Source organism: Hypanus sabinus, chromosome 2 (assembly GCF_030144855.1).
Source record: "Hypanus sabinus isolate sHypSab1 chromosome 2, sHypSab1.hap1, whole genome shotgun sequence".
Lineage (NCBI taxonomy): Eukaryota > Metazoa > Chordata > Chondrichthyes > Myliobatiformes > Dasyatidae > Hypanus > Hypanus sabinus.
Window position 1 is genome coordinate 71,078,681 of NC_082707.1, and position 24,498 is coordinate 71,103,178.

General features: G+C 39.3%; 1 long non-coding RNA gene across 2 annotated transcripts; it reads right to left on the minus strand.

The window, feature by feature from the left end:
* Positions 1–266: 266 nt before the first annotated feature.
* On the minus strand, positions 267–23,004 carry LOC132404889 (uncharacterized). 2 transcript variants are annotated; one of them, XR_009515699.1, is made up of 4 exons: positions 22,187–23,004; positions 2,819–2,924; positions 2,579–2,635; positions 267–1,172 (listed from the first exon to the last, which is right to left on the minus strand). It is a non-coding gene; the product is annotated as an uncharacterized LOC132404889 (long non-coding RNA). The 2 variants fall into 2 exon arrangements; XR_009515698.1 differs by having other exon boundaries at positions 2,579–2,924.
* Positions 23,005–24,498: the final 1,494 nt, after the last annotated feature.

A 24,498-nucleotide genomic window follows, 5' to 3' on the forward strand; every position in this document is an offset into this window, starting at 1 on the left:
ATTTCTCATCTTTCTGAGCATTCCCACTTTGTTCCCATCTGTAACAGTGCGTTCACTGGATGCAGCACTGTAACAAAGTTTAGGAGAATCCGGTGGTAGAAGTTTACAAGGCCAAGGTATGACCTGAATTGTGACACACTTTTCAGTTTGGGTAGCGCTGCTTCAATCTTCTGTTGTGACTGAAGTAAGCCATGCTTGTCAATGACATGCCCACAACATTTCTCTTTCTTTGCACACAGACCATACTCACTCAGCTTGGTCAGCACTTTACCAAGGTTCTGGAGGTGCTCTTCATCATTTTTGCCAGTCACAATGATTTTGTCAACGTAACGTTGTCTTCCTGAGATATCTTCTAGCGCTTGGTCCATTTCTCTTTGCAAAATTGCTGGAGCTGATGTGAGGCTAAAGTTTGTACTCGAACAGTCCCTTGTGAGTGTTGATTGTGAGGAACTTTCTGCTTGACTCCTCAATCTCCATTTTCAGATGCGCCTGTAACAAGTCAATCTTTGAAAACTTCTCCCCACCTGCCAAAGATGCAAAACTGTGTTTTATTCGTGGCAGGGGATACTGCACAGAACGCAATACCGGGTTGATGCTCACCTTGAAATCCCCACATATGCGAATGGCTCCAGCCTTCCCTTTCTTGATCACTGGGACAATGAGTACAGCCCAATTCCTGCAGATAACCTTGGAGAGAACTCCAGATGCCTCCAAGCTCTGTAGTTCAGTATTCACTTTCGGATGTAGTGCATAACGCACTGGATGCACTTTGTGGAACCCTGGTGTTGCTGCTTCATTCAATTCAATTCTGGCCTTCATGCCTTTGAGTTTACCGATCCCCTTCTCAAGCACCTTCTCATTAGCATTAAGCAGCTGTGACAGTCTCTGGTTAGTGCTATGGTTTGGTCTACTGTTGCCTGTTGATGCCACACCCAGTGCCTTGATTGAGTGCTGGTCTAGTTGGATTTCTTCTCAATCATCCACGTCCGAAAAGCATTGGCCCTCAACTTTTCAATATATAAAGCTCTAATTGCTGCATTTGGCCTCCATACATCATATTCACCTTCAGTTTGCCTTTGGGAGACACTTTTTCACCTGTGTATGTCTTTAGCATCACTGAGGTCTTCTCTAGTGGTACAACATCTTAGAAAGCAATCTGTTGTAGTCAGCCCCTGGAAGTATAGACAAACCTGACCCTGTATCAAGCTCCATTTTCAGTTTTAAGCCAAACACATCTATTGTGATCCATATTATATTGTGATCTGCTTCTGTAATACTATGCTGTTCTATGTAGGCATGACAGTTCACCTTTGTTAGATTCTATGTTGTCTGATTCTGTCTTACATTTGGTAACTCTATGAATTTGTTTAGTTTTGTGATTGAGACTTTTCACTCAGTTGTGCTTTCTGTCTGCCTTGCACACTCTCTCTGTGTGACCTTGTCTGCGACATTTTTCTGCAGACATTTCCTTCGACCAACGGTCACTTGCATTGAGGGAGGATTTTCCACATCAATAACATCTTTTGCTTTTTGCACCATTTAGGGACATTTTGTGCATTTCACCTTCTAACCTCCTTTTCTGTAGTTCTGCTGCATTCTCTAACAATATTGTAAAGGTCAGTGCCCATTCTAAGGTTATGTCTCTTTCTACCAGTAGCCTCGTTTGAGTTCTTTAACTATGCATACCACAAACTAACATGTCCCTTGATATATCAGAAAGTCCAGCTCTAACATCACAGCACAAGCAGAATTTGCACAGTTCTGCAATTATTCAGAAAGGCCCTCATCTTTTGTCAGGTTCCTTTTGTAAAATCTAAATCTCAGCTATTGCCAGTGGTTTAAGGCTCAAGTGATTTTGGAAAATTGTAACAATTTCGTCCAACGTCTTGCTTGCTGGCTTTGCAGATGTTACTAAGGTGTGTAAGAGACTGTATGTTCTTGGGCCCATTAAGCTAAGAAGTTTGGGAGCCTTCTTTTGCTCCTCCACATTGTTTGCATTACAATACAGTTCAATCCTCTCGACATACAACTCACAACCTTCACTAATGCTATCAAATTTGTCATCTTTCCTGACTGAAGCCATTGCCACATTATTTTCACTTTAAGTTCAGCGTGCATTTCACTGTTAGTCATGGGTCCTTCAGGTTTCTTGTGCTGTTTAACTCTCACTCTTTTGTCCTGTAATTGCTGTTGCAGTTTGTGATACTTTCTGACATTCAGGCTCACACTCATCTCCAATTTGTTGTATCTATACACATATTAAGTAAAAGCAGACATTGCAGCGAGAGAGAGAGAGAGAGAACAATGCACATGCATCAATGCATCGTGGTAAGGAAGAGATCCGTACATTACATCACCTGTACTGTAGATAGATAGATAGATAGATAGATACTTTATTCATCCCCAAGAGGAAATTCAACATTTTTCCAGTGTCCCATACACTTATTGTAGCAAAACTAATTACATACAGTATTTAACTCAGTATAAATATGATTTGCATCTAAAATCACCCTCCCAAAAAGCATTAATAAATAGCTTTTAAAAAGCATTGTAAAGCATTGTGCTAACTGCTACATACCATGCTGTTGGTTAAAGAAGTGCAAGAAGCAGAGTCCCAATGAGTGAATGTATTTGGCTGAAATAAGATACGAACAATGCTTTTTAAAAAATTTCATTTGAGGTAAGCAAAACAAGAAACTGTTACAAGAAATTACTTGTAATAGCCATTTAAGTACATTCTTTACCTGTTAATTGAATTAATCCAAGTAAGTAAAGACATGGTAGGTCTCATCAGAACCAAGCAATGGGTATTCCATACCTTGAGAGAATTTCGGAGATAAGGACATGCCATCAGCTGGAAAAGCTCAAGATCTTGATTTTGGAGCTTGAGAAGCAGCTGGTGTTACTGTGGTCCATCTGTGAGACTAAGTGAAGTGTGAATAGGTTGTAGTTGCTCTGCATTTCAAGAGAATATACTGTAGGCAGAGAGGGAGCATATGACCTGACTACCAAGGAAGATCTGGCAGGTACTATATTTCAGGAGACCCTTGTGGACACCTTGCTGTTTAACCAGTATCAAAGAGAAAATGCAGCCAGAGTTGAGACCATTGCACTACAGCTGTTTCAGCAGTGTGGGAGGAAAAGAGAAAGGTCACCGAGGGCAATACTTAAGGGGGATTCCACTTTAGGAGGAGGAGAACTAGTAGGTTGTCTCTGCAGAAACATAAAAACGTAGAAAACCTACAGGCCCTTCAGCCCACAAAATTGTGCCAAACATGTCCCTACCTTCGAAATTGCTATGCTTACCCATAGCCCTCTATTTTTCTAAGCTCCATGTACCAATCCAAAAGTCTCTTAAAAGACCCTATCGTATCCGCCTCCACCACCGTTGCTGGCAGCCGATTCCACGCACTCACCACTCTCTGAGTAAAAAACTTACCCCTGACATCTCCTTTGTACCTCTGCAAATAATCTCATACTTGTATATGTAATTCCAGAAAATCTACCGCCTACCTATGGTTGAGGATATCACCAGGTACTGCTGTAAACTTTGAAGTAAGTGATGAGCAAAGGGCCATTCTCTGAATTGGAAGCAATAACAAAGGTAGAAAAAAAAGAGGAGAGATCTTGCAGACAGATTTTTAAATTTGGCAGAGGAAATAGTAAGCAGGATCTCACCGTATTACTCCCTCTGAGGATAACATATGGCTTCAGAAATGCTTCAGAAATCCTGGAAAATAGGGATCATTTCTGGGGCAGGTAGGAGCTCTGCAGGCTGAATAAATTGTACTCCAACAGAACTGGCATTTATATTTTAATGAGGAGTTGTGCCAGTATTGTGGAGAGATGTTTGAACTAATTTGATCGAGGTAGGTAGAAGAAGATGGAACTGAAAAAGGAGAGCAGGCATAAAAAGAATTGGGAAAGATAAATACACCAGGATATTTTGTATATATAGAATATATAATAGGACTCAGCTAAGATAACGTAGGAAATCCTTTTCAGGTTTATAGGAGGTGTATTTAAATCCAAAAAACATTTAACAAGGTTGATAACTCAAAAAAACCATCTGGAATTATTATTATGTTTTGGCTAAAAAAGAGACCTATCCAAAAAAACAGGTTTGGAATGTTTTCTAAGCATGCTGGACACAGATGCTCGGGAACAAAAGGAAATTATAGAAAGGTATGGTAGTAATGATTTAAAAGAAGATCACAGTGGCAGAACAGGGAGATGTACTGGAAAGACTAAGGACATAATCTTCTTAGAATAGAGAAAGAAAATCGGGATGTGATTATACAGCTGGGTTAATGTACAGAGTGCCAAGCAGTGGGAAAGATGTTGAGGAACAGTTTTGCAGGGAAGTGATGTAGTTGTGCAAAAAGTCATATCATGATGATGGGAGATTTCAACCATCTGAAAAGAGACTAGGGTAGCAATAACCTAAAAGGCATAGAGGGATGAGACTTTCTGAAGTAGGTTTAGAAGAACCTTCTTGATCAGTGTATTTTGGACATGATCAGGATGGAGGCATTGCAGGCCTTGGTTATAGGAGATGAGACTGGCCAACTGGTTCTGACAAAAGGTCATCAACCCAATGTATTGGTTGTTTCTCTTTGCACAGTTGCTGCGTGACCTGTTGAGATTTTCCAGATTTTTCTTTTGTTTTATTTCATATTTCCAGCATCTGCAGTCTTTTTTAATTTCTAAAGAAATTATGGACTGGACCCCATCATGTTCAGTTTCCCATTAAATTCTGTGCCTGCTACAGGATGGCAAAGGCAGAAGTAAAATTACTTAGACATAGATGTAATTCAGAATCACTTTTTAGCTATTTCAACACTATTATTCATTTTTCTTTTTGATGTGCAATATTTCCTCATTTCTACATTACATTTAAATTCCAATTATGCAGCTGGCTAACTGTTTAGCCTATTCTTTAGTTTATCAATGGCCTCATTTTATTTCACTGCACCAATAGATCAGTAAAATTTGAAAGTCTAAATTGCCATTACCTCCAGAATCTAAATTAGGTATAAAATTTTGGCCAGAAGAAACTACAGTCTGATTAAGGACAGGGGAAGAGTCAAGCAAGTTGTCTTTGTTTTCCCCCATTTTGTAGACTCTAAACTGATTCTTGCTCTTGGATAATCTAATCAGAGCAACTGAATGTGGACACAGGGAGCTTCAGGTAATGTTCTGCTAAACCTGGAAACATTCTCAAACAAGCAGCCATTTGTTATGTAAAGGACACGGACTCTGAACTGATTCTTGACTCTGGGATGATTTAATCAGAGCAATAAACCTGAGACCATTCTCAGAGGAGTAGCTACTTGTTATGGAAAATGCCAGACCTACCAAGGAGGCAATCTGTAATCTTGTTAGACTCTGTCTGAGTTGCCTCATTCAACTGGTTTGGGCCTATTGAGTGGAAAGGCACAAATGCACAAGACTGGGTTGGGCAGAGCCATGAAACAATGTTGGTTGTAGCCCTGTACAATGACCAGTAAGAAGGTAACCCAGGTAGGTCAGGTGACCTTGAGCCAATGGGATGGCGATCCAATGGTTCAATTGATGAGGAACGGTATAAGACTCAGGAGCTTCAAATACGCGGGGGTGACAACTCTCCAGCAGCCAGAGACCAACCATCATGGATAAGGAGGATGCCACAGACATGTAGAGATCAGGACTCCAATGATACGTGGAGATCGGGACCCCAATGACACATGGAGATCGGGACCCCAATGACACGTGGTGATCAGGACCCCAATGACACATGGAGATCGGGACCCCAATGACACGTGGTGATCAGGACCCCAATGACACATGGAGATCGGGGCCAGTGTAATACCTTTTCTCTTCATTGACTGTTCATGGAGTATCAGGGTTTCTAGCAGGGAGCACACAGGTGGATAAGATTGTGAACCCATGTTGAAATAATAAAAGTTACTTGTCAGTAAATACAGATTCTCTGTACCTCACTGATCATTCTTTCAAGTGGCAATTCTTGTAACAAAATCAAAAACAGTACAGATCCCAACCCTGGGACACCAAAACATGACGTTGTTCCTCTGACCAGGATGTCCGTTTATCTATCCTTCACTCATTTTTGAAAATTCATATGATGGCCTTGAGTCCTTACCGTTTAATTAGTATTCATTCATGTGGAACTTTAATAAATGGCTTTTGAAAGTCTGTATGTTGACTGCTGTTAACTAGATTGTTGTACAGATTAGCCGCAGGTTTATTTTAATCAGTGGAATTGTAGTGAAACCAATTGATACATGGAAACCTGTTTCTCTTGTTTGTCATCTTTTCCAAGAGAGCATATGTCTAATTCAGTGCTGTTGTACATTGATTGTCAGTGCCCTTGCAATTTCCCTTTTTAAACTCTCGCTAGATTCTGGAAGTAAATTCAACATTTTTGATACATTTAAAGCAAATGATACCTTGCATTAATCCCCAGCACCTTTAAAAATGTTTATATTTTGACATGCTTACACTTCTTACTGTCATTTCTCCCACTATACAGTATCATGAGAATATTTTCCATTACATTTCTCCTCAGCACGTTGTTTTATTTTCAGGTCTCATGGCCTTTGATAGCATGTTCTTGCAAATAATTATAGAATACTACAACACAAAAGGAGAATGTTTGATTTATCACACCTATCCCAGCTCCTTGCTAGAATTATCTGGTCTCCACGTAAACCTTTGCAAATTCTTCATCCTTATTCCAAACTCCTTTTGGAATTGGAATTGCTTTATTACTGTCACACGTACCAAGGTACAGGGAAAAGCTCATCTTGCAACCTATTGATACAGATCAATTCATTACACAGTGTTTCATGGTAAAACAAGATGAAACAAAGCCGAATGAAAACAAAGTACAACAGAAATAAAAAGTGCAGTGCAGGTAGAAAATAAGGTAGGTTGCATGGACAAGAGTTCATCTTAATTTACTAAGGAATCATTCAATAGGAGGAGGAGCTTAGGAGACAGCGGCACCTAACGGCGACTCCTTTGCATGCATCTTCAGAAGCAGCTCTATTTCTATCTTTAATGTCTCTATTTTTCTCTTTCAGGGTTCTTTTGAAGACCCTGACCTGGAGTTACCAGCTGACTGGTTCTTTGTGGGAATGGGACCCACTCTTGGTGTCTCATGACTGGCCGCTATTCGATATAGCAAGGACGCGGCCTAGAAGATTAGCATGCTTTCAGGGTTCAGTGCTTTTGTGGCTCTGGAGGTGGGCGGACTCAAGGTCGGTGCCTCTGCAGGAAATTGGTGTGTCATGGAAGACGGAACATCGAAAGCAGCAAGCTGGCTGCTGGCTGCGTGCCTAGAGACCCGAGGTCTTTGGGCACAGGGCTTGGAAAAAGCGATGCAACGGACTTTTAACATCGTAAATCAGCCAGTTGTTTATTATGTCTCCCCTCTCACTGTGAAATGGAGACACCTCTTTTTCCCTTATTAGAGAGGGAGTGAGCCTGTGGTATGTTGAATTACTGGGTGAATAAGTAGTCTTTGGGGTACTGCAACTCTGTGTTTTTATTGATGCTTTGCTGCACGCTTCAGTGCTTGGTAGGGGGGGGCGCCAATGCTTTTTTTTTGCTGGTGGGGGAGGAGGGGATTGTTGCTATGCTGCAGCTTACACGTGGGGGGGAGCTGGAGGGGACTTTTGGGTTCAAATATTTAACTATCATTAACTGTCATTCATTCTTTGGGGCACTCCTCTGTATTCATGGATGGCTGCGAAGATAAAGAATGTCAGGATGTATATTGTATACATTTCTCTGACATTAAATATACCTCTGAAACCAATAGTCTTATAACAGCAGGGTGAAATCTGCCCTTGAGCCTGGTGGTGTGTGGTTTCAGTCCTGAATACTCTGCATAATGGCAGAGGGGTGAAGAGAGGGGGACGGGGTGGATTCTTTGATTATGCTGGCTGCTTTACTGAGATAGCGAGAAGTATAGTCATGAGCTCATAGAGGGGAGTTTGTATTCTGTGATGTGCTGAGCAGTGTTCCAGAGTCTCTGAAGTCTCTCGCAAAGCAGTGGCCATTCCAAGCTACTATGCATCCAAACAGAATGCTTTCTATGGTATATTGATAAAAATGGGTGAAGGTCAATGGGAACATGTCAAATTTCTTCAACTTCTTGAGGAAGTAGAGGCATTGGTAAACTTTCTTGGTCATGGGTATCTACATTTGAAAGTTACTGTTGGAATTGCTTCCACTCACAATCTACAGACTCACTTTCAAGGACTCGTTATAACTCATGCTGTCAGTATTATTTTTATTTGAACAGCTTGTCCTCTTTTGCACAATGGTTCTCTATCAGTCTTTGCCTGCTTATGTATAGTTTTCCATAAAATTCGATTGTATTTCCCTTTTTCTCTAAATGTCTGCAATAAAATGAATCAAGGTAGTATATAATCACATATCTGTACTTCGATAATAAATTTACTTTGAACTTTGACCATCTTCAAGAAGCACAATCCTTGCCATATACAAATTGTTTCCTCATGCTTCCTCTGATTCCTTTGTGAATCTTCTTGAATCTGTGATAACACATCTTTCAACCACTGCATATGATTTCTATTTATATATGCTATTAAAAGTCCACCTTTATTTTGAATGCCTCTTTCAAATTTCCTGCTAATTTACTCTGCTTTCAGGACAGCAACCCAGCGTCTACAGTCGTTCCACATAATTTATCTCTGGTACTATTCCAATAAATTGCTTTTCTAAATAAGAATATAAGAAATAAAAATAAAGAGTAATAAAGAATAATAAATAAAGACTATAAGAAAAGTAGGCAATCTGATTCATCGAGCTTGCTCTGCCAATCAGTAAGATCATAGCTGATCTGGCCATGCACTCAGCTCCACCTTTTCCCGATACAATGCAAAAATCCTGTCTGTGTCTGACATGTAAAATACATGTTGCTAATGAGATAGCCTCTACTACTACCCTAGGCAAAAAATTCCACAGCTTCATCACTCACTGGAAAATGCAGTTTCACTCATCTGTGTGCTAGATCTAATCTTTTGAATCTTGAGGTTATGTCTCTTAGTTTGAAAAACACCTACAGTACCAATGGAAACAGCTTTCCCTCTTCTCCCTTATCTATCCTTCGTCAGACTTCATCAGTCTTTCGGGTCTCGGCCCGAAACATCAACAGTGCTTCTCCCTATAGATGCTGCCTGGCCTGCTGTGTTCCACCAGCATTTTGTGTGTGTTGTTGTTTGAATTTCCAGCATCTGCAGATTTCCTCGTGTTAACGCCTCCCTCAACTTGTTTTAGTCTCCTTTGTTTAAGCATACTGGTTTTAGATCAAACTATTGCACCCTGCATTTGTATGAGAAATTTAATCAAACTATGATGACTCCTTCCAAGATGATCTCTAACAACTAGATTGTTTATTTTGCTTGTCTCATTGCACGGTACAAGATCTAACATGGTAGCTTCCCTTGTAGTTTCAATAACTGTGATATATATCCATTCCTTAGTTTTCTGCTAAGCTTCTTTCCCAAATAGTAGCATAGTAGCTGCCATTTGAAAGGTCACAAACAGATCTAAGTAACTCCAACTAACAGTTTGCTTGATTTCTGGTCATAAAAGGATGCCAATCTTCAGTTCTTAAAATGTAAATAAAGAGCAGTAATCAGCTCGAAGTTAGACCATAAGACATAGGAGCAGAATAAGGCCATTTGACCCATTGAGTCTGATCTGCTATTCAATCATGGCCGATCCTTTTTTTCTCCTCCTCAACCCCGGTTCCCAGCCTTCTCCCTGTAACGTTTGATGCCTTGTCCAGTCAAGAAACTAACAATCTCTGCCTTAAATACACCCAATGACTCAGCCTCCACAGCTGCATGTGGCAACAAATTCCACAAATTCACCACCCTTCGGCTAAAGAAATTTCTCTTCATCTCTGTTTTGAAAGGACGCCCCTCTATCCTAAGGCTGTGCCTTCTTGTCCTAGACTTTCCCACCATGGGAAACCTCCTTTCCATATCTATTCTGTCTAGGCCTTTCAACATTTGAAAGGTTTCAATGAGATCTCCCCTCATCCACCTGAATTCCTGTGAGTACAGACCCAGAGCTATCAAACGTTCCTCATATGATAACCATTCATTCCTGGAATTTCCCTTGGACTCTCTCCAATGCCAGCTCATCTTTTATAAGATGAGGGGCCCAAACTGTTCACCAGTGCCTTATAAAACCTCATTATCGCATCCTTGCTCTTGTATTCTAGAGCTCTTGAAATTAATGCTAACATGGCATTTGCCTTCCTCAACACCGACTCGACCTACAAGTTAATCTTTAGATTGTTCTGCACAAGGACTCCCACGTATCTCTGTATCTCAGATTCCTGGATTTTTTCCCCGTTTAGAAAATAGTCCACACATTTATTTCTACTACCAAAGTGCATGTCCATGCATTTTCCAACATTGCATTTCTCTTGCCACTATCATGCACATTCTCCTAATCTATCTAAGTCTTTCTGTATCCTACCTGTTTCATCAACACTACCTGCCCCTCCACCAATCTTCATACCATTAAGGCCCTCTATTCCATCATCTAAATCATTGATATACAGCATAAAAAGAAGTGGTCCCAACACTGACCTCTGCAGAACACTACTAGTCACTGGCAGCCAACCAGAAAAGGATCCTTTTATTCTCACTCACTGCCTCCTACCAATCAACCAATGTTTGTAACTTTCCTGTAATACTAAGCTTTTAACTTGGTATGTAGCCTCATGTGTGGCACCTTGTCAAAGGCCTTCTGAAAGTCCAAATATACAACATCCACTGAATTTCCTTTATCTATTTTACTTGTAATCTCCGCAAAGAATTCCAACAGGTTCGTCAGGCAGGATTTTCCCTGAAGGAAAACATGCTGACTTTGTACTATTTTGTCCTGTGTCACCAAGTACTCCATCACCTTATCCTTAACAATTAACTCTAACATCTTCCCATTGAAGTCAGGCTAATTAGTCTATAATTTCCTTTCTGCTGCCTTCCTCCTTCCGTTCTTAAAGAGTGGAGTGACATTTGCAGTTTTCCAGTCCTCTGGCACCATGCCAGTGTCTAATTATTTTTGAAAGATCATTTCTAATGCCAGCACAATCTCTAACACTACATCTTTCAGAACACTCAGGTGTTCTAAGTTAAAAACACAGCTTTGCGAACAAGCTTTGTAAGTTGAAGATGCTCTATCTGTGCAGAAGCAAATGACTAATACTGCTCCTGCTTTACTGCTGGAAATATTGCAGCAGAAGACAATGGATTGTTTAACTTATGTTGTTTCAAACAGACAAGCTGACTCTTAAGTTGCTTAGTTCAAGGAAGCTTGCAGAACAGATGGGTAATATCCTTTAGCATATCAATAACTGATGGTTTATAGTTGACACTTATAGAAAGATTTATAGCATTAATGGTAGCTAGCTAAGATCTTTATCTCCAAAAATGCTTTTAGGCTATTTGTGCTAAAAGGATATCTGAGGAAATACCTTACATGTATGAAGTCACATAAGTGGTAGAAAAAGTGTATAAATGTAGAGAGCATTTCAGGCTTATTAGGAATCAGGTTAGGAACATCAAGAATAGTAGAAGAAATACAGGGCAAATGAGAATCTATTCCTCCAGCTTTGATTTCCGAGACATACAGTTCATTTGTCAATGACTCTTGGATATGTCTTTTTAGTTTACAGGGATTGTACCCATGTTTTGGAAATCCTTTGCATTTAAAAATACTTTGTATTTTGAAAATGGATTGAGTTTTGGAAATGGTTTGTGTTTTGAAAATGATTTGTGTTTTGGAAATGGTTTGTAATTTGGAAGTGTTTTATAATGTTTCAAGATTCAAGATAATGATTTAATGATTCAAGGTAAGATAGAAATATGATTTGAATTCAGAAATATTTAAAATAGAAATTCTCTGTGAGTTTTAAATGTGTTTTAAGAAGTTAGTTTGGATTTAAGTATATTTCACTGAAAATATATGAACTGTGTTTTAAACTATTTTGTATCTTCTCCTTGCTATCGAGAGGGGTTCCACCAGTCAAATAGAGGGTGCTGTCAGGAGAGCTTGCTGTGAAGAATAAGCAGGGAAGTAATTTAGGCTTTGAAGTTAGGGTGGTTTAGTGACTTGTGCTTATTTGGTGTATATCTAATAGGACTTAATGCCTTTGTCCAACTTTAGATCTTTGTAGCCAGCAAATGCCATCACGTAACATATTATTCAAGAAAGCTATCATGGAAACCTTTTAAGGTATCCTCTTCAAGACTGCCTCAAACAATTTGATTCACCCAATCCTGTACCGGTCAAACTCCTCATGGCCACTGCCATTCCATTCTTATACGTGTCAGATATCTGTTTGGTTTATTGCCTGTGCCATCATAATATGGCCTTTGGACCACTCACACCAGTGATTTTTGTGTTCCTTTACTATTCCTAACCTCTACTCAGATGGATTAAACATTCTGCTCCTTAGATCTTACATCATCTCTCACTATCATCTGATCTTGGAACTATGCTTGATGGTTCCATTGATGTTCAGGAGGGATGAAGCCATTTGCTCCAGTCCAAGTCAATATTCATGTTCAACTCAAGCCTTCTGTCACTGCACAGCTAAAGTGTTGGTCAGACCATACTTGGATTATCACATTTTGATATGGGAAATTTTTAGGTTTATATCAATGGAATGATATGCTGGCATTGGAGAGGAACCAAATGATCCAGAATGAGGCCAGGGTTAACATATGAGGAGCATTGATGGCTCTAGACCTGTATTTGCTGTAGTTTAGAAGGTTGGGGTGGGTGGGGGAATATCATTGAAACCTAACTAATATTGAAAGGCCTGGATAAAATGGACCTGGAGAAGATGTTTCTAGTTTCCAGTTGTGGGAGAGTCAATGACCAGAGGGTACAGCCTCAGAATAAAAGGATGACCCTTTAGAACAGAGATGAGCAGGAAGGAGTTGCCTGAGCCAGTGGGTGGTGAATCATTGGAATTCATTGCCACAGAAAGCTGTAATTTTCAAGTCTTTGGATGGATCTATTTAACTGAAGGTTGATTGATAGGTTCTTGATTGGTAAGGATGTTAAAGGTAGTGAGGAGAAGACAGGAGAATAGGGTTGAAATGAATTACTGTATTAATCATGATTGAATAGTGGATCAGTTTAGATGGGCCATGTGGCCTAATTCTGCTTTTAGGTCTAATGGACTTATATCTATCAGCCTAACTCTTGAATCCTTTTTCTACTTTATACTTGTCCAGCTTTTGCCTAAGTACATCTATACCCCTTGCTTCAACTACTCCCCGTGACAGCAATTCCGAAGTCTTTGGGTAATGAACTTTTGCTGCATTACTAATTAGAGTTTATAACGACTGTCTTATATTGATGACCTCAGGAAACATTCACTCTATATTAAGTCCATCAAAACCTTATCCTCTATTTCAAAGCGTATCTTTCAAAAGAAGCTCAGCTCTCCCAGGTAAGACACAGACTTATGTGTACCGCTTATTAGCCCAGGAAGTACAGAGGAACAATTTGTCACTCTGTGCTGCTGCTAGTCAGCAGGAGGAGTTCAACAGCAGAGCTTAGTCACGATGGGCGCCCTGAATGTTTTGTCATTAAAAGTAGTTTATTAATCCCATGAGAATCCCATGGGTTTGGAAATTGGTCATACTTATCTTCATTACTCCAAGTTTGTGTGGTGAACTACATATACCTGTCTGGACACGCCTCCTGCTGACTGTTCCTGTGGCTCCTCCCACAGACCCCTGTATAAAGGTGATTGAGGCCTAAACCCGGCCTCTCAGTCTCCAGGATGTCGTATGGTGGTCAACCACTGCTTGTTCCTTCTTCCAGTCAATAAAAGCCAATATCTTGCCTTTACGTCTCAGAGTGAGTTATTGATGGTGCATCAGTTTGCTAATGATTAATTGGGTGAGTTCACACTATGGAGGAAGGTTCTTAGCCTGGACATTAGAATAGAAAAGGTTCTTCTTGTCCTTTATCTACATTATTTTAATATTTTATGTTTTTTTTCTATTGGTTTGAGATTTTAATTCTATTACTTACTTTGGAATTAAAGCAAATTTAATCCTTTTTATATGTCATTGAGTATCAGGCATTTAAAAACTGTAAGTAAAAAGTACCTCTCACTGGGCTTTCCTGTCAATGGCTCTCAGACTATTCCAGCATCAGAATCGCAGCAAAATAAAAGTCTACTCACAAGTGAAGCTTTGCTGCCTCTCCCTGCACATCAGTAGGTATGGAGAATCACTCAATTGGCCCATTGAAGGTAAGTGTGGGGGAACCAGAAGTTCAAAGTAAATTTATCATCAAAGTACATATTTGTCAGCATATACTATCTTGAGATTCATTTTCCTGAAGGCAGTCACAGTAGAACAAAGAAACACAGTAGAACTAATGAAAAACTACACACAAAGACTAACAACCAATGTGAAAAAGAACACAAATTGTCCAAATACAAAAGAATAATATTAATAAATTAGTTAGTAAATAAATAATACAGAGAACATGAATTGTAGAGTCTTTGAAAGTGAGTCCATAGGTTGTGGATTCAGTTCAGAGTTGAGGTGAGTGAAATTATCCAAACTGGTTCAGGAGCCTGATGGTTGAGGGGTAATAACTGTTCCTGAACCTGGTGGAGTGGGACCTAAGGCTCCTGTACCTCCTTTCTGAAGGCAGCAGTGAGAAGATAACATGGCTTGGATGGTGAACGGTTCTTAATGATGAATGCTCCTTATAGATGTGCTCAGAGGAGGGGAAGTCGAATAGTGGATGAAATGAAGTTTGACCCAATATCTCTTTGTAATTTTGTTCATCCACCCTCACTACTTTAGTTGCTGTTTATCTCTAAGCAAGGAGTAAACTTGGATATGTGGCTTTACCTGCAATCATTTTAACTGTAAATAATGGAGAAAATAGTTAGATACAGCTTGTCCAATTGTTTATTATCCCTTCTCTTTATCAACAACCCTCAACCAGTGCCTCATCAGGTCACTACACCAGAATCAGAATAAGATGTAATATCACTGGCATATGTTGTGAGATTTGTTGTCTTTGTGGCAATAGCACAATGCAATACATAGAGACATAATATGAAGTACAGTAAGTATATATGTATTAAATAGTTAAATTAAGTAAGTAGAGCAAAATAAAAATAAAGTAGTGAAATTGTGTTCTTGGGTTCAATGTCCATTCAGAAATTGGATGGCAGAGGGGAAGAAGCTGTTCCTGAATCACTGAGCGTGTGTCTTTAGGCTTCTGCACCTCCTTCCTGATGGTAGCAATGAAAACGGGGCATTCCCTGAGTGGTCGGGCATACTAAATCTCCTCAAACTCCTAAAGAAATATAGGCACTGTCAATTCCATGTGATCTTATTGAATATCTTCCCAATCCACACAAGCAGCAGCCTTATATTTTAGGCCCTACTAAGTCAATTATATTAACACCATGCCTCTAAACTGATGCTGATTTTCTCTGATTAACCAAATATTTCATACGTGTTGGCCATTCTATCTGTAAATATTGACTATAGCAATTTCCCAGAATAGACATCAAGCTAATGGATCCATAAATCTGACTTTCATCACTTATATTCTTTAGGCAGCTATAAGATGTGTGCAATCTAATAAATGACTTCAATTGAGTGAATAATATTTTACCACCACTAAGTAAGCTTTCTAATACCCCAATATGCATTGCATGTATCAACTCTTATGCTGAGCAACTTGGCTTGTTGGGTTGAGTAAAATGAACCCTTTTCTTAAAATAAATGTCCTTTCCTTGAGCATTCTTTAAAGTACATTTGTTCTCTGCCTTCTGTTAATGTCATAGTTGGTGTTTATTTTTAGTTTATTAAATTGGATAACATTTTAAAGCACAGGCACAGAGATTACAGCCTGTACTATTGATTAAAATGCAGTAATGTCTTCTACTTTTACTTAGCTTCTCATTTCAATGATTGCAACAGACAACGTTTGCTTTGTTTTCTACTTACTGTTTGCACGTATCAGTGTGCCAAATATTATGCATTATTATGTATTTTGAGCAGATTAAACAGATTAGCTTGATTTGTCACATGTACATCGAAGCATACAGTGAAATGTGTAATTTTCATCAAGTCAAATTGAGTATTGTGCTGGGCAACTCACAGGTGTCACTACATTTCCTGTGCCGACATAGCAGTCCCCACACTCACTAATCCTAATCTGCATGTCTGTAAAATGTGGGATGAAAGTGCAGCAACTGGAGGAAACTCACATGGTCACGGGGAGAACATAAAAAACTCCTGACAGACAGAGCTGGGAACCAAAGCATGATCAATAATCACTGGCTTATTTATTTATTAAAATAAATAAATCTATTTGAAACTAGCTAGACTTCTTAAAGGGAAGATGCAGAATGGAGATGTATGCTGTTGAGTGGGGGGAGGGGGTTCTCAACCTGGGGTCCACGGACCCATCAGTTAATGGTAGGGGTCCAGGGCATTAAAAAGTTTGTAAACCCCTGCTGTAGACTCTGTAGTCCAAGAGGCACTCGAGATGCAAATACAGAGGACATTAAGAACAGCAGGTAAAATTAATCTCAGGAATTTAGCACTAATAATCTAGGTAGAATGAGGCTATGGTTCTTCATGAATAGCCAAGGTCAATATATCTCAAGTGCCACATTTTATGAATAAAGACACCAATTTCAGTCTTCACTATTCCCTGCATAAAAACACTTATATTTTCACAGGGATCTCTATTAACTGAGATTATACTCAATAGTTATGAGACTTGCTTCTATGTTGCATTCCTTGCACTGCAGCACAACACCTCAAATCACAACAGCCCTCACTGGCACTCTTACTAGCTACAGAAAAAGCAGGTGTACAGTAGGAAAAAGCAGGAATTAATGAAATGGGGGGGGGGGGGGGGGGAAACAAGTCTGAGTGCACTTAACCATTGATACCTCGGCATCTGCTGTAGGGAAGAGGAACATTGCTGACATAAGTATGCAATTATGAAAAATTGTGACAAAAACAAGGAGAAATGCTTCAGGTATCAAACTTGCAAATGGTTGTTGTCGTCTATAAATAATGCTTGTTGAGAGTCTTCATGCTATTTAATATTGGCTGTGCAAGGTTAAGGGTAGGATGGTGAGGCACAGAGTTCACTCCTTTTGACCCTGCATTCCATTTTGTTCATAATCAGGCTAATTTTTGCTGTCTCCCCCATATATCCATTTAACTGATTTGGGATCACTACTTAATGATCATCATATGCCTTTTTACTTGATTCAGGAAGAATTTGAACCATCATTCTTTTTCTTCCAAAAATGCTCTCTGTTTGTATTATTTGACAACTAACTGTCGGCTATTTCAAAAGATCTTTAATTTAATCATTTCACAAATATTGGAAAAGCTGTTAATATTTGTATTTCTCATCCTTGAGAAGCAATGCAGTGTGGCAGAAATGTTTGTAGAAAGTCTAAATCACTGAGTTTCAAATAAACAACATGCAATGTGCTCTTCCTGTCTGTCCTTTATTCACTGTTATCTTCTTTAGCTTCATTTCACCATTCTTTGCCTACTATTTCCAACTTGTATGTTACCCTAAACAAGAATCCTCTGCAGCCATCATTTCCCTGTGACCTACATACTGTGAACAAGCTGTTCCCTGTGGCTTTCAGGCTCATTTTTCTTCTTTCAGAATTATGTTTTCTTCTGTGGCATTAAACGGTGACTAGAATCAATTTATTGCAAGAATCTCATGGATATTCTTTATGCATTTCTTAGCAATCTTTTTTTTCTCTGTGATATGTACAATCTGTACAATAACCCTTGTTTACTCACTATGAAGAATTTAAACAATAGCTGGGTATGGTGGACCCTGGCCCTATTTCCCAGTATTTTTAAAAGTCTACAGGTTATTGACCTATCATTGCTTTTTCATCAAAAGCCTCGATATCACCAGCAAACTGATTCATATTGTTGGATATGGTAAGTGCCTTTATTTAATGCCAAATGCTTTATTTTCATGCAAACATTTTATTTTAACAGCCTTATTTTGAACAACAGATTGCATGTATGTAGCGACATTAAGTTTAGGAAATTAAAAGGTGAAAGACTTCAGGAATGGCCCAAATTGGTGGGTAGCTAACCCCTCAGAGAGGCTGCATGCAAATTAGAAATGCGGAAGAGCAGAGAATAGATACAGTATTTGGAAATGGGTAGGGTGTTCACCAGATCTAATTGTGTGGGAGGAAGAAGAGGAACATGTCAAGAGAAACACTTTCTACAAATAAGGGTCCACCACCAGACATATCTTCTCCCTTTTCAGCATTTCCTTCTTGATTCTCAGGTCTTCCCTTCTGTCCCTAACAACCTCTACCCATCTAATGGCATATTCCTGCACAACTGCACAAGATGCAAAACATACGATTTCACTTCTTCCTTTTGCATCATCCAGGGACCGAGAACAGTCTTTCCAGGTGAAGCAGCAATTCTCTTGCACTTCTTCCAATTTTGTGTACTGCATTCAGTCCCTTCGATGTGGTTTCTTCTGTGCTCGAGAACCCAACTTCCAATGGGGCCACAGTTTTAAGAAGCATCTGTGTTCAATCTGCAGGGACCACTTGGAATATCCCGTTGCTTGCTATTTCAAATCTCCATCCCATTCCCACTTTGACCAATCTGTTTAGAGATACAAGACCTGGTGCAAGTTTGGGGAACAACAGCTCATCTTCCTTCTGGGCATGTTACTGATTTCTGAGCTCAACGTGGAACTCTACAGTTTCAGATAATTCTCTTTCTCACAAAATCAAAAATAGCTTCACCCATATGTTATATTGTCGCAGTTCCCCTATGCATTATCACAGCCTGATTTGCTGCACATGTTTTACAGACCTGCATTTTGCAATATTTTCCATTTCGTTGCCTGGATCATCACTGTGGATGCTGCTATCAACTTCAAGTCAACTACAAACCAATCCCGGCCTTAGCCTTTCACAGATGATTCCTATATCCTACCCATTGCTCCCTAACATACCATCTCCACAATCCCGCCCCACTTTCTCTGCACTTAAAACTAATTTGTCTTTCCCTTTTTTCCACTTCTAATGAAAGTCATTCAATTTGAAACGTTGGACCGTGGAAGGAATTTCAGTCTTTCCCTCTAGATGCCCTTCCTTTTGTGTAACCAATGGAGGCTTCATTATCATGAATTTCCACTCAAAGTTTGCTGACTCTCTCTCCTCTCCCTTCTTGTTTTTTGTCCTTCATGCAGCCTTCCATATGTAAAAGGGAGCCAAGCAACCAATCAGGTTAGCTTTTGATTAGGAAACATGTTTAAAGTCAATAGGCACCTGGAGTAGAACCTTAATATGTTTCTGGAAATCATTCCCTCATCTGCAGGGCCAGTTTTCTCCAGTTAAGTATTTTCTATAGCATTATGTCATTATCTATGCTGCTAAGTTTTCGACTTTCCTGCTTCAACTAAATATTCAACCATAGAAAAGTGCACTTCAATTGGAAAGTTACCATTAGAGTTATAATAAATGTTGCTCATGGATGAAGATTGGCAGACCAGAAAAAATATGTTTAGGTTGCAAAATGTCAATATCAATTCATTCAGTTTATTAATCTCTCAAAGAAAGGCCATTGCATTTGATTGACTGCCTGTGTGCAGATCTCTCTTTCCAGTATGATTTAATAGATGATTAAATCAGTAGCAGTTTAATGATTTCTGATTTGAGGCAAATGTACAGATTGTTTCTGAAGAAACAAAGAGCCAAAAGTTGTAACATACTTGAAATAATATATTAAATCATTGCTGACCAGGGAACCATCTCCAGCTTTTTGCAAGGCTATGGACAGAATATTCTGTCTTGTTCAAGGCCTAAGGTGAAGTGTGCACTTGAATAAGGTTTGCATGCCTAACCACCGACAGGTCCTGCCATTAGAAAGAGTGGAGCTTACTGTGTGATGAGATAATGCAGAGAAAGAAGATTAAAGCAAAGTCAAGGTTGGTGATGGGGATAGGAAATTGAGGAGAGGGAAGGAGAATTGGGGAAAGAAAGAGGATGATTTAGAGAGAGAAAAAGTGGGATTGAGAGGAAAGGGAATAGTGATTTGGTATAGAGGGGGGTAAAGGGGATTTGAGGAAGATTGAAGGACAGGAGTCAACAAAGAGAGGAATGAAAGAAAGAGGGAGTGAAAGGGTTGGAGAAAGAAAGAATGAGAGGAGGAAGAGAGAAGGATTGAGAAAAGTTTTGAAAAATGAGTAGTTGAGAGTGAGGAGAGATGAGAGAGGGATTATGGGAGAAGTGTGGAGAAGTGAAGACCATAGTCGAGCTTACTGTCATATGTACAAGTACACGTGCCTGCATGGGTGTAGAGAAAAATTACTTGCAGTAACATGGTGTCAAATACACAACATACACATGAAAAACAGAATTAAGCAATTACCAGAAAGAGTACCATTAGAAAAACAGAAAAACAAAGTCTGTTCTAGTACAAAGAGATCATGGTGTTGCAAATGTGTAGTAATCAGGGTTTTGCCAGTTGATTCAAGAAATGAATGGTTGAAAGGAAGTTGCTGTTCTTGAACCAACAGTGTGGGACTATAGGCTTCAGTACCTCTTGCCTGATGATAACTGTGAAAAGATGGCATGGCCCAGATTCAGGGGATCTTTACCAAATGTTGCCTTCTTGAGGGAGAAAAGGTGGGAGAATAGAAAGGAAAGTAGGATTGGAGTGGGTGAGAGAGACAGCCAGACAGACAATAAGTGGGAGAGGGAATATTAGGAAGAAGAGGGAATAAGTGGAATGATGCACAGTGAGAGGTTTGAGGTGGGCGAGATAGGGAAAGAGAGGATAAAGAGTTAGTGTGCAAGATGATCATGGTGGGAACAGCGCCAGTTACCAATCTGTGATGGAGAAGATGGCTACTGGAGAATGTTTGAATGGGGCGTGGAATTAGGCGTAGGGGAAATCAGAGAGAAGTCAAAATGATCAAGCATCAGGTTTGAATGACATCAAGGCAGTGCTCAAATCTCTTTGGTTCAGGACTGCCTCACAATGGGAGGGCTGTGTTTGTTTTACAGATCTCAACTGGATAGTAAGTATTTGTGGGTGTTCCAAGAAGCACTGACAAGCGTTTAGTATCCCTGAGTTCTCACAGCAGGCTCCATTGGTATTCCCATCAAGTCCATGGGGAGCCCCAGACAAAAATCCAGAACTGTGTTACAAGCATGCTCACAATCAATAGAGATTTGGATGAAATTCTATCTGGTAGTTCATAAACGAATGAAGATTTATCTTAGAATTTCCAGGCCTGATTATTTGATTAACACTCTATTTGGGTATTAATTCATATTAAACAAATACAAGCCTGAATGCACGTCATTGTGTAAGTATTGCTAAGGAAGAATTTTTTTAATAATGGGCTTCAAAAAAACGATTCTCTTATAATAGGTATAGTATATGCAAGAATACTATACTGCACTACCTTAGCTGTTTGGTAATTTCCTAGTTAAATTCATCCCAATCTGTTGTTGTATTTCAGCTTCCCTCAGGCAAACTCTTTGAAGTACTTCAGTTTCTATGATTTTGCTACACATATTTTATCGCTTTCTATAAATTTTCAAGGATTAGATAACTCATGAGAAAAGGGGGAAACAAAATGGAAAATGGAAACCAAAATCAGAGCTCAATAAAATAAATTGATTAAGTTTTCATATGCATAGAGTATATACATATATGAATGAGTAAATAGGTCTTATTCTGGCTGGAGGTCTCTGACAAGTGGCGTTCTGCAGGGCCTCATATGGGGATCTCTGCTGTTCATATATATAAATTGTTGGGTATTTAATATATCAGTATATATCTGAGTAATATTGTAAATGCTAAATATTGTTTGACTAACCATTCTTTATTGTTTAAAAGATTATGGCTATATGTACTAAGTATATGAATTGCATACATTATGAGGCTACCATGTATTACGTGTGTGGCTCACTTAAAGTAAAAACAAACCTGGACTTACATTTCGCAAGCCCATACTTCTTTCAATTGGTTTAAAGTTTTGGAGTTACAAAACAACAGTGACAGTGAGGTATTTTTGAAATGAACCTGAGATGACTACTTACCTGTCAACTGCAGCAAGACACAGTCGAGTATAAAACAGCAGCACAGCACATACATCTTCGGGAATGGACAAGAGACTGTTGAGTTAAAAAAGGAAGATAATGGAAGAATTCATGAGTTCATAAACAGTGAGTACCAAATGATAATAATCATAAAAAATAAAGAGCAGAAATGGCTGGCTACATCAAAATGATTGACACCACAGATAAATGGATATCCATGTAAAATGGATTGAGCAGAATTTTAAAGCAAATGGAATAGCCAATGAGAAAGAAGTACCATTTTTGCTGAGAGCATTGGATTAAAGACATACAGTTCACTTATGTGTTTGACTACTCCTATCAAATCAGCCAAAATAAATTTTGCTGATAATGTGAGAGTAACGCAGGATCATCTAGAACTGAAACCATTGTTGTTTGTGCAATGAATTAGGTTTCATAAGCAGAATCAATAGGAAGAGAAGTCCATTTTAGTATATGTGTTGCTGAATTGAGGAAGTTGTTTGAGCATTGTTAGTTCAGTAATGGGCTTAATGATGCACATAAACATCACTTAGTTTGTGGAATCTTACAGGAAAGCACTTGAAAAATGGCTCCTAATTGAAGCACAACTTAAATTTAAGAGAACAGTTGAAATGGCTGTAACAATGGAAACACAGACACAATACAGATGCAGTCAGGAATGAAAGAGGGCATAAACAAAATTGTAACTTCTAAATGTAAACTGGTTGCAGCAGAGGCTCCCATGCACCAGGCTAATGCAGGTTTAAAGGTGAATCTAACAAAAAATGCACTGAAACAGGACACATACAAAGAGTATGTCAGGCAGACAAAAATAAATAGACTGCACAGGGAAGGTGAAAAGTCAAGTTGAAGTTTCCAAAAGAGCACTTATCTGAATACTGTTGATGAAATATCCAGAAATGATGAGAGTGACACTGTACTGTGCAGCCTAACTTGGATTGATTAATCCATCCTCCCATCCTCCAATTGCGTGCCACATCCCCTGCAATAGTCAATTGAAAGTGAATTAGGAAAGGTGCTAGATAGCATTTGAATATTCAAATATATCAAGGGTTAAATAGTGTTAAATGAAAATGCCTAACCTAAGTTTTGCAAAGCCCATCCAATTCCTTTAAAAATCTGTGATAAAGTAGCCTGTGAGCTGGATCACATGGTGGCTAAAGGAATTCTTTCCAAAGTTGAGTGAAGTCCATGGGCATTGCCCATGGTCCCAGTAGCCAAGAAGAATGGATCTGTCTGGATCTGTGGTGATTTTAAGATCACCATCAATCTACACTGAAAGTAGATCAATGCCCTCTACCTAGGATAGAGGATATCTTCACAAACCTCTCTGGGAGAGAAAAACAGTTCAGCAAACTTGATTTAGCTGAGGCCTAGATGGAAATTGCAGAGGTGTCCAAAGTGTTTCTCATCATAAACACTCACAAAGGGTATTATCACTATAATAGGCTTATTTTTGGAGTAGCATCTGCACCTGGACTCTGGCAGAAATCTATGAACCACGTGCTCCAAGGCTGTCCAGGCATTCAGAGTTACCTGGATGACATTATTGTTACCAGTAAGGAAGACAAAGAACATCTCTAAAGTCTCATGGCAGCATTAAAAAGATTAGAAGATTATGAGAGCACAACAGAACAAGCACAAATTGTTTAATCCAGGCATTACCTACTGTGGTCGCACTATCAACACTCAAGAATTACATTTATGTGTTGTGAAGGTTCAGGCAGTGGTGGATGCCCCAAGCTCAAAGGATGAGTCACAGTTGCAGTCCTGTACAGGATTTGTTAAGTTGTTTGCCAACCATGCTCCTTGAATTCATTACTGCAGACCGTGAAGAAATAGCAATGGGCAAAGCAGTGTGAGATGGTTTTCAAAAAGGTAAAGGAAACGGTGATGTCAGACACTGTACTCACACATTATAATCCACATCGTCCAGTGAACTTGCCTGTGATGCCTCACCTTATGGTGTAGGTGCATTCATGTCACACGTTTCAGTGATGGAAATGAGCACCCCATATTTTTTCATTACATTCCCTCAGTGCTGTGGAGAAAAATTACACACATTAATAGAGTCGTTGAGTCTGGTTTAGGGTGTATCTAGGTCTTGTATGGGACAGACATTACCCTCATTTCTGATAATCAACCCCTTGTGTCCATGTTAAATCCACAGAAGTGTGTTCCATCAACAACAGCAACACAAATGCAGAGATGGACTCTCTTTCTTGGAGGACACACTTACAAGATTGAGTTTAAGAGTTTGACTAATCATGGAAATACTGATGGATTGTCAC